This window comes from Melitaea cinxia, chromosome 2 (genome assembly GCF_905220565.1).
Source record: "Melitaea cinxia chromosome 2, ilMelCinx1.1, whole genome shotgun sequence".
Classification (NCBI taxonomy): Eukaryota; Metazoa; Arthropoda; class Insecta; order Lepidoptera; family Nymphalidae; genus Melitaea; species Melitaea cinxia.
The window spans coordinates 9,822,592-9,842,488 of record NC_059395.1 but is presented as its reverse complement, the minus strand read 5'-3'; the positions used below and the strand labels follow the sequence as shown (position 1 = coordinate 9,842,488).

The following is a 19,897-nucleotide window of genomic DNA, read 5'->3' as shown; positions in this document are numbered from 1 at the left end:
TTTTTTTGGAAACTATCTTTCTTCTATATAAAAGAAGAAACCCCTATCCAATCGTGATACATGGTTGTCGTCATCTGCTTCGCTTACATTCCTTAATAAACAGCTTATGTGACACGAAAAGATTTTCTGATCAGATTACAAATTTGGTTATCACTAATAGCAAATGAATTTTATTCTATTATTATCACGATAACCGATAGACAAAGCATACACTCTTACTCATCGGGTAATTTCTTCAATTTTACTCGTAAATTAATCATTTCGAAGCTAAATTGAGTCGCTAGAATTTTCACTTAAGTAGAAAAGTGACGCATCTTCTATTAATTTCCATCGCAATAAATATGTACATAGCATTATAGAAATATTGTGTAAAATTGCCACTACAAAAACAATTGACCTCGTTGACGTGAATTACGCTTGTATCGCTTTAACCCCTAGACATCGGTGTAATATAGCCTCGTCGACGTCGTAGAAAGGCACTTATGGCCCGCGCGCGTTTTTCCCGACGTTATGGGCGCCCCTACCGCGCTCCGCGGGACTCCGGCCGCCCCCACTTAACGCAATTTATTGCAAGAACCTTTAATAAATAAATAACCATGGAAAATTCGATAAAACAGAACCTAGCCGCGAGTTTCTTGTTTACAATGATATTATTGTACGTAACAAATATAATATTATTGCTAAACTTTGCTACTTACAATACATAATTCTATTTCTATTGCTGTGTTTTCAGATCCAGTTGAATATTATTAATATTTTTTACAAAACTTATAGCTAATCCTACTATATGTCGTTGGAATTGAAATGTAAAACTTACCGAATTATTTTATAAGCTGCTACCCGATTAATAATTTCCTGCGTTTGACAGTATATATAGTGACCGTTGCGCCAACGCGGCTTCTTGCCATGTACCTGTTGCGCTGGCGGTTGCGGGTTCGATCCCCGCACATGACAAACATTTGTATTGGCCATATAGGTGTTTGCCGTGGTCTGCGTGTTTGTACAGCCCTTGTGGGTCTCCTCACCGTGCCTCGGAGAGCACGTTAAGCCGTCGGTCCCGGTTGTTATCATGTACACCTGATAGCGATCGTTACTCATAGTAGGGAATATATCCGCCAACCCGCATTGGAACAGTGTGGTGGATTAAGCTCTGACCCTTTTCCTACATGGGGAAAAAAGTCTATGCCCAGTAGTGGGTTATTACAGGCTGAAGCGACATATATAGTTTGTTTGCTTATTTATAAGTAGAAAGGCAGTGATAGTACAAAAACCACAAACTCATTAGTACGACCGACCAGGAGCACAAGAATTAATGAAGGTGAACAATAATTTAGGGTTTAATTAAAAGTGCAGCACCCCACTGCGACGCCTCCTCGCCCGCTAGAATTATTATTTCTACATAATTTGTGAAAGCTGTAATTTAATAAAACCCTCTCGCCTCCCCGGACGAGATCGCGATGAATTAATAAGATGGCTTGGAATAAAGAACAAATGCTTTGGCTAAGATAATTGTCAACAGATTTGTAATGTGTGGGTACACCATTTCGGATTTATAATATTTATAGTCTTTGAAGTAAATTTAATTCTGTTGTTTATTTTATAGGTGTCGTAACAATACAACAATTTTATTTTGAAATAAAAGAATTTTGCCCTAGTAAAATCCTTATAATTTTATTTTGGGTATCTGTCGGTGCTTTCAATAATTTAGAAAACACGTTATAAAATATGTAGAACCAGACAATCTTAAAAGTTAGAGGTCCAGTAAGATTATTAGTAGTAGCGGATTATGAAATTTTTTAAAATATATTTACAAAGAGTAAGGTTAAATAAAAAACAAAATCGTTATAAACATTTGCACTTAAAACAACAAGTGAATATAATACAGAATTGTGTTAACGTCTTTTCTCACAGGTATCGCGTTGAATGCATGCTGTTTCCACGACCCCCAGCTTAAAGAGAAAGGCGATTATTCTCCAAATCACAGTTATTACGCGACACAATGGCTTTGATAATCAAGCGATCGCCGAAATAAGTTTTATAAAAGCAGTGTTTGTTTTCTTACAAAAATCGATTCATTTTGGCCTAGTAGTAACATAGCCTGGATACCTAATGGCATAGTAAATTACCTATACCTGTTTGATTTTATACAAACATAACGATTACCTCCTTTTTAAGACAGTGATAAAAATCGACTTTGCAAACAACTAAACTTAACAAATTATATATTGAATTGTGTAGGCATATATAGGTAAAAAAGCTCATATGAAAAGCTCATTTTTGAAATGGTTAAAACATACATTTCAATTTTTTAATGTTCACAAAATCACAGGAAAATCTTTTTCTCTAAAACTTTAATCGTCATTTAGTGATAACTAAATTACGAAATCTGTCGAAAATCATCAATACATCTAGAAGGACACAAAAAAGCTCGTGACAGCTTCGTCGCGCGCGGCGCCACCCTTGCCCCGCGACAATGCGCCACGTAATATGAAACCGAACGGAAGTGCACGGACCCCCGTGATGAGGTTATTTTCTTGTACTCACTTCGCTCAAACAACGCTTTTCGAAGAGGGCTAATGCTCAGTCCTTGTTATTTCATTGAAGTAAACTCCGCGACGTTCATTGTTCAAGCGTATAATTATTTGATTCTTTTATTGTTGCGCATAAAATCAGAGAATATGTTATATTCATTTTCCCCTGACTTTTGACTCGGACCGTATTGAGCGAACTCAATGGCGGACGGTTAAATCTTCTCACGAGCTGTTGCGTTTTTAATGGGTATTCAAATACTTTTGTACAATTAAAAGTTTTCCTAAATTAACAATAAAGCATAAAACATATGTTCTAAGATTTTAAAGTTAAGAAGCTTTTGTGGAATAAAATGTACTAATAACTTTAACTAATGCTGTGTGGTTACGGCATCAAAGAATATAGCCACCTTCTCTCTTCCCGTGGGTGTCGTAAGAGGCGACTAAGGGATAACACAGTTCCACTACTACCTTGGAACTTAAGAAGCCGACCGATGGCAGGATAACCATCCAACTGCTGGCTTTGAAATACACAGGCTGAAGACGAGCAGCAGCGTCTTCGGTGCGACAAAGTCAGCCCTGCGGTCACCAACCCGCCTGCCCAGCGTGGTGACTATGGGCAAAATACATGAGTTCACGCCATTTTTGGCGTGAACTTGTGGAGGCCTATATCCAGTAGTGGACTGCGAAAGGCTGCTGTGATGAATAACTTTAAAGCTTAATTTTTATTTGAATTATTCTCTTATTACATAGATAAGGGTTATATGTTAATTGCGTAATGAATAGCATAACACGTTAATTTTAATATTCATAGAAATATGTATAAATTACCTTTTAATAACCTTAAAATATCTACAATCTTTACATAAGAAGGTATTTAAAATTGAAAAGTAGCCATAAATAGAAACGGTATCAGATTAAATTTATATAGAGGTTGTTATTTAAGAATAACTTGTAATAACATAAAAGTAGGTTTCTACAAAAACCATAAAATAAAGGCTAGCTTGACGTATGTAGTGTTTACTGTCTAGTAATCTATCCATACGTCTACAATTGATTGGCATTTTACTTATTATTAGCACGTTATCTGTGATGAGTATTCCGCTTTTAGGTAAAACTGAAAAAACGGGTGCGTTTTTCAGTTTTACTACGAAAATTATTTTATGTTTTATTACAAACGTAACAAGCTTAAGGTCTGTATTATAGAAAGCGGTTACCGTAGCAATTGAATGCTTACAACACAGCATTCGTCGAGTACTTCGAATATTCCGCAATGTTTGAAGACAAAAGTCTTCGAGCAATGCCTCCTGCCTGTGTTAACATACGGGATCGAGACGTGGACACTGACGAAGGGACTAGTCCACAAGTTTAAAGTCGCTCAATGTGCAATGGAACGGGCTATGCTTGGGGTTTCTCTCAAAGATAGGATTAGAAATGAGACTATCCGCGAAAGTGGACGAAGCGAAAGAAGTATTTAAGGATCGTAGCAAGCGGAAAGAAGTGGTCTCTGCCTACCCCTACGGGAAAGAGGCGTGATTATATGTATGTACTAACCGCGAAAGAAAGAAAGTAACCGACATAGCCCACAAAATTAGCAAGTTGAAGTGGCAGTGGGCTGGTCATCTGTGTCGTAGGACCAATGGCTGTTGGAGCAGACGGTTTCTGGAGTGGAGACCGCGTCTTGGCAAATGCAGCGTGGGACGCCCTACGGCACGTTGGACCGACGATCTAACGTAATATCGTACGTAATATTGCCGATGTAGGCTGGATGAGGACTGCGGAAAACCGGGATGTCTGGCGCAAAGTTGGATAAGCCTCTATGTCCAGCAGTGGACTGCAATAGGCTGAGCTAAACACAGCGTAGCCAATGCGTTACAGACCCTCCCCAGGAGCTCTGCTTACTCACCACAGTAAAGCAACACTGCTTAAGAGCAGTGTTATTAAGCTGTGATTTTCTGTAAGGTTGAAGCACTTCCACATCACATGTGATCAGTGATGTTCAAATTGTAATTTTTTTAAATACTTCTTATTTTTATCTCATGATTACTTATATCTTCAGATTTACTTTAAAAAGCAGTGACCTATTCGTATTATTCATAGACGTCTTCGTGGTTTGTAAGGGCTGATTATTGTCCATCTGAATAAGCCATCCATCGAATTGAAATGACACCAAAACTTCGAAGTAATTACCGTGCTGAATAGAACATCAGCGCTGTAAATGGAATTGTGGAGAAGGTAAAAATTAATCGATTTACCGTTAATGCCAGGAATTGTTGCCATGTCAGTCTACCACGTAGAAATTTTGCGCAAAGACCTTAAATCCTAATCCTACTCGTTTAAGATCTAGCTTACGTAGAAAATAACGTCCTTACGCCGATTTGGCGTTAGAGAAGTAGCAGAGCAGTATCCAAAAACCAACCTACTACTACCAATAATACTCGAAAAAGTCTCATTACCTAAGGTCTAAAATTAGACGTCCAGAATGCGAACCGGAGAACAGAGCGGTGATTATATTTTTTTTATTATCTTTCGAGTTTATATTAATCTTTCGAGTAAAAAATTTTCGATTATAAATTAATATTTTTAATTTTATGTTCTCTCGGGACTGAAAAAACCGTCCAAAAGAAATGTTTTTTCTTGTAAAATATATATACCAATACTATTAATGTATTTACGTGTATTTATTTTTCGTTGAACGCGCGATTTCTAAACAGCAACAAACACCCCGCAAGTTTAGTGTTTGTCTAGAAATTCGCGTCAAGATTTATTTTCTTTTTTTGAGTAGATATAAAATGTAAGTGGGTATTGAATCTATTTTATGTACCCACTAAACGAAATAAATGTCTTTAATTTTTTTTTTTTTTTTTTTTTTATTTGAATATTTTTAGTCTTTAATAAAATAATTTTGCTTTCATATATAAAACGAATAAACCTCGGTTGTTGATTCTGCATGAATCACAAACATGGTTTGGTGTGGGCATGATGGCGACACTAGGATGAGAAAAGCGATCCCTTCTATCACTGAATGGTCAAGATCCGTGCCGATAACTATACGTTTGTTTCACCTTATCTTAGTGTATCCACTTAAATAAAAGCGAGATTAACTTATTATTATTATTTATTATTTTTAAATATTAGCGATAGATACGCCCCATGCCTGAAAACAAAGTAGTATCTTAAATTTAACCATATGTAGTAGCGACTGCATTCATGCATGCATTTAGCCTGTATCATCCGCTTGGCGATTAAATACGGCTTAATAAATTATAGTTTAAAAACTAAAAAACCACGCTTTTATAGCTAATCACACTAAAAAGTAGAAAATAATTTTAATTACAAAGAGTTTATATTACAGTAGTAGAAGATCGAACAATCTATTATAATTAATTACTTCAAAATAAAATTATAATAAAATTTAAGTTATTAAGAGAATAATTGAATTCAGAGTAAAAAACGTAGGATATTGGGAAACTATTATTGAATTATAGCATTGTCATCGGTCTTTGATACGTGTTCAAAGTTTCAAATTAATCAAACTTCTGGAAGTTGGTGAAAAATTATGCTCAAAGATTCCATTACATACATAAATACATACATACCTATATACATACATACATACATACATACAACCCAAGCTATTAAAAGCGTGGTAAAAAGAGGCTTCGTTATCATTTCTATCGAATATGTAGATGCATGATGTAGCTCAAAGTGTTTTAGTCGTATTACATTTTTCAGGTCAGTATTGACTTATAATAAATTTTTACTTTATTTTACAAAAGAAAAATACAAAATTTAATCGTCTAGATCGTGTCAAAAAAGACTATCGGACTTAGTTATATAATATAATGTTTTAATAATCGGTATACATTTTAACAGGATTTCTGAGAAGATACTACAGTTTCTAAAATTTTTGTGCTCGTAGGTACTCAAATGTAGTTGTTCCGTGCCTTATTATTATTTAAAAAGGTCATGGTCTACAAAAAGAAAATGTTATAAATACTAAATACCATATTGTCCTCAAGGGCTTTCGTAAGTACACGTCGCGTGCACATGAGTGCTATTATATAGCCTTTTCATGGGCTCATTGATTTGCGCCTTTTACTTCCAGAACGTTGCATGATCGTGTGCTTTAATGACACTTGGAATGCTCTTGTATTTAATTCTATTGTCGCGTGCTCTTGCACCTGAATATAAAATAATGACTAGAATCTATTATATATATGAATCAATAAGTATTTTCTTGCTATCTTCAACTCCTTTAAATTACTCATGTTTCATGGCATCATAATGTTCAGGAAATTATGTCAATCATTGCCGAATGGTATAGCTTTTTTTCATTTTGTTTATTTTCCGTTTTATTATTTTTTTTTTATTTTTTTTTATGTCACAAGGTCGGTAAACAAGCGTACGGCTCACCTGATGGTAAGCGATTACCGTAGCTTATAGACGCCTGCAACACCAGAAGCATCGCGAGCGCGTTGCCGACCCAATCCCCAATCCCCCCAGGAGCTCTGGTCACCTTATTCACCAACAGGAACACAATACTGCTTGAAAACAGTATTATTTAGCTGTGATCTTCTGTAAGGTCGAGGTACTACCCCAGTCGGGCTGCTCCATATTTTGAGCAGGAAATTCCTGCTGTGCCCTACCTCAGAGAAAAAAGTTAGTAATCAATTCAAAACATTGAAATCAATGTAATTTCTTGCAACTGAAAACTAGGTTTTTTAAATTTATTACTGAAAAATAACTATAAATGAACTCGAAGTTTTTGTGACATTATAAGTGTAATCCCACCAAAAACATTTTCATGTAAAATCTTGCCAAGACGAGATCATATGGCTCGCACTGTCAAAAAGTTATCAGATCTCATGTAGAGCCAAGCTTCTAACTCTACACGCCCTAACTCTACAAGCCCTAACTTCACAAACTCTACACCTTAGTCAAAATATGTGGCTTGGCCGTTTCGCTACCGTCACGTAAGGTGAAAAATTTATTCACTGTTTATTTCTGTTTATATTATATTCTTCTGTTTATTTTTTCTTTAATAGAACTATTGTATAACAGAAAAGTGTTTATTTTTTCTTTAATAGAACTATTGTATAACAGAAAAGTATAATAGCCGAACCGAATAGAAGAACCATCATAACCCAAGTTATGATGGTTCAAGAAAACGACGAAGCACTTCGAGAAAAGATAGGTAGTGCTTTTCGTTTTTTTTTTTTGCTTGTCTTGGCGGGGGCACTACCGTGCCCCCAGATATGTCACAAAAACTTTAACTTACTGTTAATATGCATAAAGCATCGTACATATTTAATTTTCACCAATGCCTTTCAAATTTACTTCAGTCATTGAATTTATCTCAATCTATACTAACATTATAAAGCTGAAGAGTTTGTTTGTTTGTTTGAACGCGCTAATCTCAAGAACTACTGGTCCGATTTGATGATATTTTTCAGTTTTAGATAGCCCATTTATCGAGGAAGGCTATAAGTTATATATCATCCCGCTAAGATCAATAGGAGCGGAGCACTAATGAATATTGTTTCAAAATCGGGGTTTTCTTTTCAAGTAACTATTCAACGCGGACGAAGTCGCGGGCAGTAGCTAGTAAGACATAAAACCATTTTATTGCACAATTCGATAACATTTTCTTCTTCGTTGTGATCAATTTGAAAGTAATCCGTATACATAAAGGTGCTTTGTCTTGTATGTATAACCCAACAATCACAGAGTTGAATGAGTTTCAACTGAACGTTTTTTCGACAAATATAATTTGTTTGATTGTATTTGTAAAGATTGAATGGTCGGCAGCTCAGCAGCCGGTCTCTGGCTCGCGGCGCGAATCATTGTTTGGTCTTCGCGGGAGTCCCAGGAACCCTGCCATTTTCCCCACAGGGTTCCGCTAAAGACCAACCCATGTTAATTTAGAAGTCACCAAATGCCCGTTGAACACATGTAAAGACCCTGGATTTTATTGTTTTCAAAGTTTTATTACTATTGAAAATATAAAATAACTGATTTATTTAATACTAGCTGTTCCTACGACTTCGTCCGCGTGGAATTTAAAAAAAAAAAAATTTTTTAGTTCGCGAAAATACTAAATAAATAAATTTCTAAAATAAAAGTAGCCTAAGTTACGCCTTATTACATCCGCTATCTGCCAGTGGAAGTCCTGTCAAAATTGGTCTAGCCGTTTCAGAGATTTGCCGAAACAAATAGACAGACGGACAGACAAAATTTGTAAAAAAATATATTTTGGTATATGTACCATGTACACATCCCATATGCATTTAGTAAAAAGCGGTTATTTTCATATAATTAAGAGACACTCCAATTTTATTTATTAACCGACTTCAAAGGAAACCTTAATTCGACCGTATATATATACTTTTATGTATTTTTGGGGATAACTCCGTCATTTATGAACCGATTTTGATAATTCTTTTTTGTTGGAAAGGAGATATCCCTAGTTTGGTACCATGATAAGGAACCCAGGATTCGATGATGAGATCCCAGAGAAATCGAGGGAAACTCTCGAAAATCCGCATAGCTTTTTACTGGGAGTACCGATTTTAATGATTTTTAATTTAATCGAAAGCCAATGTTTATCATGTGGTCACATTTAAATTTCATCGAGATCTTATCACAACTTTTGGAGTAATCTTTGATAATGCGTATTTACTTAACTATTTTTTCTCTACCTACGTTGTATTACTTGTCGATATAATTGAAGTCGGTTTTTCTTCGTTTGTCTGCAAACACAATTATAATTAATACTAGAGCAGAAAAGCCTGTCACACACAAGTAAGTTAAAAGTAAGTAAGAAAAGGGAACTAGTACTCGTAAAGCAAGAGAGGCAAGTTTCGAATTAACAGGCATCCTCTTTTCATCCGAAATTGTTTCAATGTCAAAAGATGGAAGTCATCTTTCATGGACGAATCAGCGTTCATTTCTAGAAATTCTTCCTGAACTTCTTCTGGTAATTGTAACATATCGACAACAAATGGATTTCTTGTCATGTAGCATATTGGTGGTTGGCTAGTTGGTATATATCTAGGCTCTGAGTCTGAATAAATGTATGTAATATAAACGAATAAAATGTAAAATAATCATCAAACGTTGTCTCACTATGATCATTACTACAACAATTATCTTCTTCCCGAAATTTTACATTCGTCTCATTATCTATTTTTGAAGGTCACTTCTACCACGTGTGAACTGCACACATGGTTTTTGTTTTTTTTTGCTTGTTTGCCACCTCAGTGGTATAAAAAAAGAAATTACAAACGCTTTTCGCCCCCTTGACATCTCTCTACTAGGGTGGTTACCCTTGGGAGGCGTGCCCCTCTGGTTGGGAACTCTTGACCTATATAATATATATATGTACTTATGACTACGTGTAAAACTTAAATATCCACTTTTATAGCGACAAAATTATTTTGTAACTATAAAAGTGGACATTAAGAAGAGTTAATAAGAAGGCTAATGGTGTTGTAATTTACAGTCTTTAGGCCAAAACCAGTGAAAAACAGAACACGAGTCAGTCAGTCAGTTAATCAGTTTGGCCTATTGCAGTCCACTGCTGGACCATCACCTCATCCAGCCTACACGAACAATTTTACATAGATCGTCATTCCAGCGGGCCGGAGGGCGTTCCACATTGCGTTTGCTAAGACACGGTCTCCACTCCAGGACATGTCTGCTCCAACAGCCATCGTTCCTCTGACACAGATGACCAGCCCACTGCTACTTTAACTAATTGCTATATTACTTGCTAATTCTGTGGGCTATGTCGGTTACTTTCGTTTTCTTGCGGATAGTCTCATTTCTTATCCTATCTTTGAGAGAAGCTCCAAGCATAGCCCGTTCCATTTCATTTTGAGTGACTTTAAGCTTGTGGAGCAGTCCCTTCGTCAGTGTCCACGTCTCGGCTCCGTATGTTTACACAGGTAGGACACACAAGGCTCGAAGACGTTTTTCTTCAACCATTGCGGAATCTTCGAAGTGAAGACTCGAGGAAGCCTGCCAAACGCTGCCCAGTCCAAATTTCCTATCGGTCTCCTTCTCGAAGTTGTTGCGGCCTAGCTGGATGGTATAGCCTAGATAAACATAATCCTGAACAATTCGGAGAAGTGTACTTCTCTTAAAGAACAGCACCAACACACTCCTGGACACCGACTTTAGCGTGGTACTTCGGTGGATGTCGGCATTAAAGAGTCAAGGCTTTTTGGAGCAGATTAACCAGCGGCTTTAAGTAGATCAGTCGTAACTCCGTCATTCCCGGGGCCCTTCCGTCTTTAAACTGCCCGAGCGCTGCACTAATCTCATCTACTTCGATGTACGGTATGTCCTGCGAATAATGGTGGAACAATGGTGCACGTGGATCTTAGGTGACTCAAGTCTCAGACTTGCGTGCCCTTGACGAGTTCAGTTGTCCATAAAAATTCTCGACCTCTTCTCGGATCTGAGGGCGAGAGCAAACGGTCTGCCATCAGCTGTTTTGAGTTTTGCAAGAAGGTTTCTCCCCAATGGTCTTTGGAAAACTTTGGACCCCCTATTCTGCTCAATAAGAGTGATGGTTCGCGGTTCACTTCATTTATTTGTATGAACCATACAAATTTTCCATAATTTTCTAATTGGTTTCTTTTGTAATGACAATAACTATCGATTTCCTCTGTATAAGCACTATTTATTTCAGGATAAGAAGTAAATTGCTATATATTAGTCGTTGCAGAAACATTACACGAAGTAAATGTGTTTTCAAAGTACCCAGCGACGATATTCAGGACAATAAACGTTGATTAATCGTACACTTTGTCTTAGCCCGTGTCGACTACGGCGGAAACTTAAACATTACTGTGATCATAAATTATACAACGTATTAGTAACTCTGGAAAAAATTGTTAAGTTGATTTCATCGATTTCGAATAACATTTGTTGGAAAAAAAGCTTGAAGCAAATACATAATTATCTTGAAATTAAAAAAAAAAGAATAAAATATAATAAAAGGATCAAATGGACGGTAATATAATTATGTCTTTTAACGACAATACTCAGTAAAGATGTAAAGTGAAAATCGGAACCGATAAACAATTGCTGATCAAATGATCCAAATGCGTTTCAACGACTAAATTTAAAGAACATATATACTCGTAGTATGCGAGAACTAATCACCATTAGCCTACAAGCTATTAGCTACATGGAGCACAAGAACATTTTGAGCCTTTTTACTTAGTGGAAAATCAGATTAGATAAGTACTTGGTAGGAACCTATTCTATAGCGGTTGCTGGAAATTCGGAAGCAACTAAGGATGTGAATAAAGAAAAGAACGTAAGCTTTTTTCTTATGTAATGAATAATTGTTTTTGCTAGCAGACGAAAAAAACCGACTTCAATTACATCGACAAGTAACACAATCTAAGTAGACGAAAAAATAGTAACGCGCGTTATCAAATATTATTCAAAAAGTACCTACGAGTACTCATCCGATCTTGATCAATTTTAAATGGGACTACAATACAGTATCAGTACATATGACATGCACCACAATACACGATACAATCAAAAAAATATATCAAAATCGGCCCACCCAGTCAAAACTTCTTATTCTTCTTCTTCTACACAAAAATACAGACTTTGAATAGCCCTTTGTTCCAATTTTTAGTGGCCCTGTTTTCTGCTCAGCTGGTTGCGGGTTCGATTCCCGCCTGAGTCTGGGTGTAGTATTTGTATTTATTTCATCATCATCATCATCACTTCAACCTATGGCAGTCCACTGCTGGACATAGGCCTCCCCAATTCGCGCCAGACATCCCGGTTTTCCGCAATCTTCATCCAGCCTACACCGGCAATCTTACGTAGATCGTCGGTCCAACGGGCCGGAGGACGTCCGACACTGCGTTTGCCAAGACGCGGTTTCCACTCCAGGACCCGTCTACTCCAACGGCCATCGGTCCTGCGACACAGATGACCAGCCCACTGCCACTTCAACTTGCTGATTCTGTGGGCTATGTTGGTTACTTTCGTACTTACTGTTGTATTTATTTATGTGTATTGAAACATTTTTTATAGAATTTCCTAATGTGTGGGTAACACAAAAATAAAATCATACAAATTATATGTATTTTTTAAAGTATTATTCCTATGTATATTTATAAAAAAAAATAGTCATAACAGTCGGTTGTTACCTGTACACAAGCATTAAGTTGCTTACCATAGGAGCAAACAACCGTGTGTGAATGTTATAAGATATTTATTTATTTACAGTCTAATGGTGAACCTCCACCTTTTTTTTAAGGCCGATAAAATATTAATAAACGCTTAATACTCAACAACTCCCGAAAATGTAAATCCTGTGTTAGAGGATGAAGAGAGACATCTTTATCTATATCTTTACATAAACGAGCAATTCTTGTATATATATAGAATCTGAATCTCGGAAACGGCTCCAACGATTTTCATGAAATTTAGTATGCAGAGGATTTCGGGGGAGATGAATAAATCTAGATAGGATTCATTTTTAGAAAATGTCGTTTTATCCCAGGTTTTAGTTTAGTACCAATCCTCTTTCCAGATCGATTATTATTTATTTTTTTTAATTGCACTCGTTATTTTTTATTTAAATAGCCAGTTCTTATTTTTTATTATTATGTCGGTAAAATCTAAAAATATTATTCATATTTTATAATTATTATTTTTTTTTTAATTATCTTTTTACATTTAATTTTTTATATTTATTTATATTTTTTATTACTGTCGGTTAAAATAATATTATTCATATTTTATAAATAATATGTAATTCCTATTTTAATATGATTTCCAAAAAACACGAATTCCTAAAAATACCGAGCTAAGCTCGGTCACCCAGGTACTCTATATCTATACAAATAAATAAAATTTGAGTGTCTGTTCACACGGTTCATATAACAAAAAGATTTTTTTAAATTGTTTTCTTACTGTCTGTCTGTCTGTTTGTTCCGGCTAGTCTCTGAAACAGCTGGATCGATTTTGACGGGACTTTCACTGGCAGATAGCTGATGTAGTAAGGAGTAACTTAGGCTACTTTTATTTTAGATTTTTTTTTATAACTCTGCGAACTGAACAAAAACTATTGTATTAAATTACACGCGGACGAAGTCGCGAGCACAGCTAGTAGAATATAAAATATTTGTTATGCTCGGAATGGAACTCGTCGCTTTCGCTAGCACATCTATTGAGCCAACGCGTTGTTATCACGAAATATATAAATTTAGCTACTGTAGTTACCGAATTAGCCGATATTCAGCTAGAGTTTTGTTGTACTCTAGTTCTACCGAATGTTCCATATTATATACCACAATAAAGTATTGATAGATTTTATTTTAACACATTTATTTCAAATGCACTTAAGTTTTGCTTTGGACGGATTTTAATGGATTCAATGCATCGAAATTAAATGAAAATATTTATGCAGGTATCGAAATGTAAGCTAACATAATGAATTAATTATAAAATTCTTCGTTGTTACCAACAAAAACTATGTTTTGAATAATTATTATAATGCAATGACCGGGGACCGTTTGGCCCTCCCGCTGTCATCATTGCGTTTTGACGTTGTCGACCTACATTTTTACTTTTTGTTATGCGACAAAATTATATTCACCAAACATTTTTACTTACAAATCCAAACTTTATTTAACTTATTTAAACGATAAAATAATTTGATATGTGATTACGTGTTTATAGAATAATAAACCAGTAAATAAGATATTATAAATTTGATTTTATTATGGCATAGGTACCTATGTAATATATTAGATCCTTCATTATTGTATTAAATATTCAAAATTATAAAATTTAAGGAAGCATTAGGCCTATTTCGCATATTTAATTACTAAGTATTTATTTTGCTTATACCTAAATAAAAAAGAAACATTTTATTACTCGTCAAAAGAAATAACCTTTTAGGCTATAACTAGGTATGGGTACGTAACAGCAAGCGACAAGATAGTATTTTAGGGCTGTGACCGCAGTCGCTCTGGCGTACGTACGTCTGTTCACAGCTGTCTCTGCGGGATCCATTTTGAAAACACGCTATTTTTTAAAAATGGAACCGCCAGAGACACATTCAAAACAATTAGTCACGTTAACGTAGTGATGAATTTAAGAATTTGTTTTCAACTAGCATGACTCATGCCACCTACGAAATTGACTTAAGAAATCACATAAAAGTTAAAATAAAAAAAAAATGATAAATGGCCAGAATTTTTCATTGTTTGCTTTTAAACATATAGTGCTATTCTTTGGTTAAATAGGCGTAGTGTGACTATATCAAAAAAATAAAAATAAGTATGTACAAACAACTTGCCTTTATTATCTCGTAGCGTATTTGAAATAGGTTGTAGTAATAAGTATTCCTACGATATAATGTTGAAACTATTAGACTTGCTCTTAAATACACTCTCTGTGGAACTCAGCTAAATACGTCTCCAGATTACAATGATAAACCATTAATCACACTGTCATTTAGCAGAAAGTGTATTGTTGTGCACAGTAAAAAATCGATTAAACAGAACTAATTTAATGACCTACCGTATAATTCGCCATCTTTGGCTGCTTTTTGAATTTAACCTTTAATTAGGTGTATTAAGAAAATCACCCATTTAGTCACAAGGGGTCTCGAGTGACCCAAAAAAAAAATTGAGAAAGGAGCGTAAGAAATAAATAAAACAAAGTTATAAAAAATTATCAAAAAACTTCTAACCTGGACAGCTTTTGACGATTGCTAAAACCACAGACAGTTAACTAAATAAAACTAGGAGGGGAAATTCCCATCAATATTGGTAAAAATATATTCCCCAATAGATTTTAAAAATTACCATCTCAGATAATTTTGTTGCTACAATTTATTTTGCTTAATTTTGGTAACTGACCAATGTTAGGATTGAAAAACAATGGTGGCGGATTATACTGTACGCTTCTTCACTGCGTAAGTGTAGGTTGCCTCAGAATGTGCTTCTTTATACATCACTCATCATCATCATCATCACTTCAGCCTATGGCAGTCCACTGCCGGACAAGGCCTCCCCAAGTTCGCGCCAGACATCCCGGTTTTCCGCAATCCTCATCCAGCCTACACCGACAATCTTACGTAGATTGTCGGTCCAACGGGCCGGCGGACGTCCCACACTGCGTCACCAACCCGCCTGCCCAGCGTGGTGACTATTGGCAAAAACCCCCATGAACCCCCTTCTTTATACATATTTATGTAAATGAATTTTGCATTTGAAGACTGTCTAAAGCCAGAGTTAGTTATTGAAGTAGGACACAGTAGGAAATGTTCTGCTCAAAATCTAGAGCAGGCCGTCTGGGGAAATATCTCAACCTTACAGAAGACCACAGCTAAATGATATTGCTCTCAAGTAGTGTTGTTTAAAGTGGCCAGAGCTTTTGAGGGAGGGTCGGTGTGGGGTCAGAAACACGATTACAATGCTTCTGGTGTTGCAGGCGTCTATAGGCTACGATAACCGCTAAACATCAGGCCGGCTGTACGCTTATTGTTTGTCGCACTTTTCGTATATAAAAAAGTCAGACGAAACTTAAACACGTGTGTAACGTATATTTTTATTCCGCGTTCATTCTCTTAACAATTATTTCGTTTCGTCGAATTATTATTCTTCATTGCTAAGCGTTTCGCTATTAGCGTGTTTTGTGTGACGTAGGGCTGCGTAAGCAGCCGTTGGTGGGGTTCACGGTGTAGACTAGGCTCAACACTATAAAAGCGCTGGTGCTGTGCCGCTCCTTCCTTTGTCTTCAGCCTCGGTCAGGTTCAGGGTGCGATTTTTTGGGTGAGTTGTTGTAATATTAAACATTTTTGTTTAATTTGTGCCGCGTTGGCGCAGCGGTCACAGTCATAGACTGTACCTGTTGCGCTGGCGGTTGCTGGTTCGATACCCGCACATGACAAACATTTGTATTGGCCATGCAGGTGTTTGCCGTGGTCTGGGTGTTTGTGCAGTCCTTTTGGGTCTCCCCACCGTGCCTCGGAGAGCACATTAAGCCATCGGTCATCATCTTCCTGCCCTTATCCCACTTATGTAGGGTCGGCACAACATGTTTTTCTCTTCCATTCCTCTCTATTATTCGTCACTTCAGTGCTTACTCCTTTCTTTCTCATATCCTCACTCACACAATCCATCCATCGCTTTTTCGGTCTGCCGATCGCTCTTCGTCCTTCGACATTCATCCCTAACATTCTTTTACCGACATAGCGGTCATCCCTCCTCATTACATGCCCATACCACGCTAACCTATTGCTCCTTATTTTCTCTGTCACAGGTGCTACTTTCAAACTTCCCCTTATATACTCATTTCTAATCCGATCTTTCCTCGTTACTCCACACATCCATCTTAGCATTCTCATCTCGGCTGCGTGCACTCTTCTTTCATCCGTCACTTTTGTTGCCCAACATTCTGATCCATACATTACGACAGGTCTTATGATCGTTTTATAGATTTTCCCCTTAAGTTTAAGGGGCATTCGTGGATCACAAGCTGTTCCAGAGACCTGTCGCCATTTCATCCATCCCGCATTTATTCTATTTTTCACGTCACGGTCTATGTTGCCGTCATTTTGTATTAATGACCCAAGGTAGCGGAAGTCTGAGCAGACTGGTAGGGATAAACCATCCAAGGCAATATGGGAAAAACCGGACGAACCGCTGAAATCGCAGAACAAGTGCTCGGTTTTAGACCTACTTATCCTCAATCCCGCGCCCTCCAGTCTTTCCTGCCATTTTCCCAGTCTGCTCTGTACCTCAAGGACATTATCTCCGACAAGAACAACGTCGTCAGCAAACAGCATACACCAGGGTGCTTCCTCCTGTATGTCTGATGTTAGAACATCCATTACCAGGAGGAAGAGATACGGGCTTAAAGCCGACCCCTGGTGCAAACCTACAGCCACACTGAACTTGTCAGTTACCCCGGCTTCGGACCGGACGTGGGTGCTAGCTCTATCATACATCGCCTGAACAAGTCGTACATACTTCTCTGGCACTCCTTTCCTTTTCATAGCCCACCACAGAACCTTACGGGGGACCCTATCATATGCCTTTTCCAGATCCACGAACACCATATGCAAGTCTTTTTGTGCGAGTCGATATTTTTCGCAGAGTTGGCGGAGTGCAAATATGGCGTCCGTAGTTCCCCGGCCCGGCATAAATCCAAATTGGTTCTGTGTGACCTCACATTCTTCTCTCATTCGTCGCGCTATCACTTTCTCCCATATCTTCATGCTATGTGACATGAGCTTTATTCCCCGATAGCTGCTGCAGTCCTGTATGTCACCTTTATTTTTAAAAATGGGCACCAGTGAACTGTAGCACCATTCCTCGGGTATAACCTCTTCTTGCAGCAACTTATTGAAAAATAAAGTCAGCCACTTCCATCCATCCGCATTCAAAAACTTCCACACTTCCGCTGGTATACCATCTGGCCCAACTGCTTTTCCATTCTTCATACTCTGCACTGCCATCTTCACTTCCTCTATACTTACCTCTTTCACCATTCCTTCATTACTTCGTACATTTTCTAACACTCCGCTCCATTCATTTTCTTCGTTCATCAAGTTATTAAAGTATCTCTTCCAGCGTTCTTTTATTTCCTCATTGTCCGTCAAGATCTTCCCCGCTTCGTCTTTTATACATTTCATATGGTTTACATCTCCTGCATTCATCTCTCTCTCTCTCTCGCTATTCTAAAAAGATTTTTTTGACCTTGTGGGCTCTCTAAAAAATCATACAACTTATCTTGAACCTTGGCCCTTGCGATTGCGACTGCTTTCTTAGCCTTCTTTTTACTATTTTGATATTCTAATCTTTTTATTTTCTTTTCTCTGTCATTTCCATCTTCCACTCTTTTCCATTCTTTGAAAGCATTCTTCTTTTCTTTCAAAATCGTCTGTACTTCCTCATTCCACCACCATGTATCCCTCTCTATCTTTCTTTTCCCTTTCGTTTCCCCTAGGACATCCCTTGCTACACTTCGCACCCACGTTGCCATCTCACTCCAGCACTCGTTTACTCCCATCCCCACCATATCTCCCATCTCTATCAGTTTACCAATCACTCTTTCCCGGAATTCTGCAGCCATCTTCCTATCATCCAGTCTGTACCATTTCGTTCTAACTGGGGGCTTCGGGCTCTTATTTAAACTCTGAACTCTCAGAGTTAAATCCAGGAGCAGTAGTCTATGCTGGGAGACAAGACTCTCACTCGGTATTATCTTGCAGTCCTTGGCCGATTTTAGCCTGTTTCTTCTTAAAAGAATGTAGTCAATTTGGGTAGAGTGTAGACCACTACGGTATGTGACAAGGTGTTGTTCCCGTTTTTGGTAGAATGTGTTGGCTATTGCTAAGTCAAAGGCCAAGGCTGCTTCCAGTAGAGCTTCACCGTCTCGGTTCCTGACTCCGTGACCTCGGCCCCCATGCACTCTTTCATACCCGTCATTCATCCTTCCTACATGTCCATTAAAATCTCCTCCAATGTATATTTCCTCACATTCTGGTATTCTCATTACAACCGCATCAAAATCCTCCCAAAACCTTTCTTTCATACTGTCATCGCATCCAGTTTGCGGCGCATACACACTAACTACATTTAAAACCGAGTCTTCCATCAACAGTCTTACTACAATAACTCTATCATTCACTCTTTTCACATCCGTCACCTTGTTCTTGAGCTCTCTATCTAACACTATACCTACGCCATTTCTTTTCCCATCGCAGCCGCAATAATAAAACTTATAACCCGCCCCAATTTCTCTTGCTCTCTGTCCCTTCCACTTCGTCTCCTGCAAGCATGCTATATTTATCCGTCTTTTCAAAACATCTGCTAGCTCTCGTCCTCTCCCAGTCATCGTACCCACATTCCAACTCGCAATCCTCAAGTTCACCTCCTGGACTCGCCTCTTACGCTGCCCCCGTCCCTGGTGCAGCAACCCTTGTCCATTTCCCACAGACGCCGGGTGCTGCATCTGCGCGTCGCCTGCGGGGTACGCCCTAACATTATCGCATACTTTAATTCCCAAACTCATGTTGTCACATAATGATTTGGCATGTATATTTTACGACCGGCCGCCTGCCTGACATCAACCCTCCTTGGGAATTCAAGCTAAGAAGAAGGATAGGTGAGAAGGATTTATGGGAGAGAAGGATCTGGGGTTACGGATACCAGTGCCACGGATCACGGGGAGGGGTGTGTGACACTAGCAGCTAGAGCAGTCCGGGGTCGCTTACCCGTAGCGGTTCCAACCAGTTATCGGACAGATATCTAGTGGCCCCACCCTCTGGACTATTGGAGCACATTAAGCCATCGGTCCCGGTTGTTATC

At 37.8% G+C, this 19,897-nt stretch overlaps 1 long non-coding RNA gene across 1 annotated transcript; it reads right to left on the bottom strand.

Annotated features, from left to right (window-relative positions):
- Positions 1-445: 445 nt before the first annotated feature.
- On the bottom strand, positions 446-19,374 carry LOC123660357. The gene is made up of 4 exons (XR_006744176.1): positions 19,236-19,374; positions 14,966-14,970; positions 2,328-2,335; positions 446-456 (listed from the first exon to the last, which is right to left on the bottom strand). It is a non-coding gene; the product is annotated as an uncharacterized LOC123660357 (long non-coding RNA).
- Between the last annotated feature and the right edge of the window lie 523 nt (positions 19,375-19,897).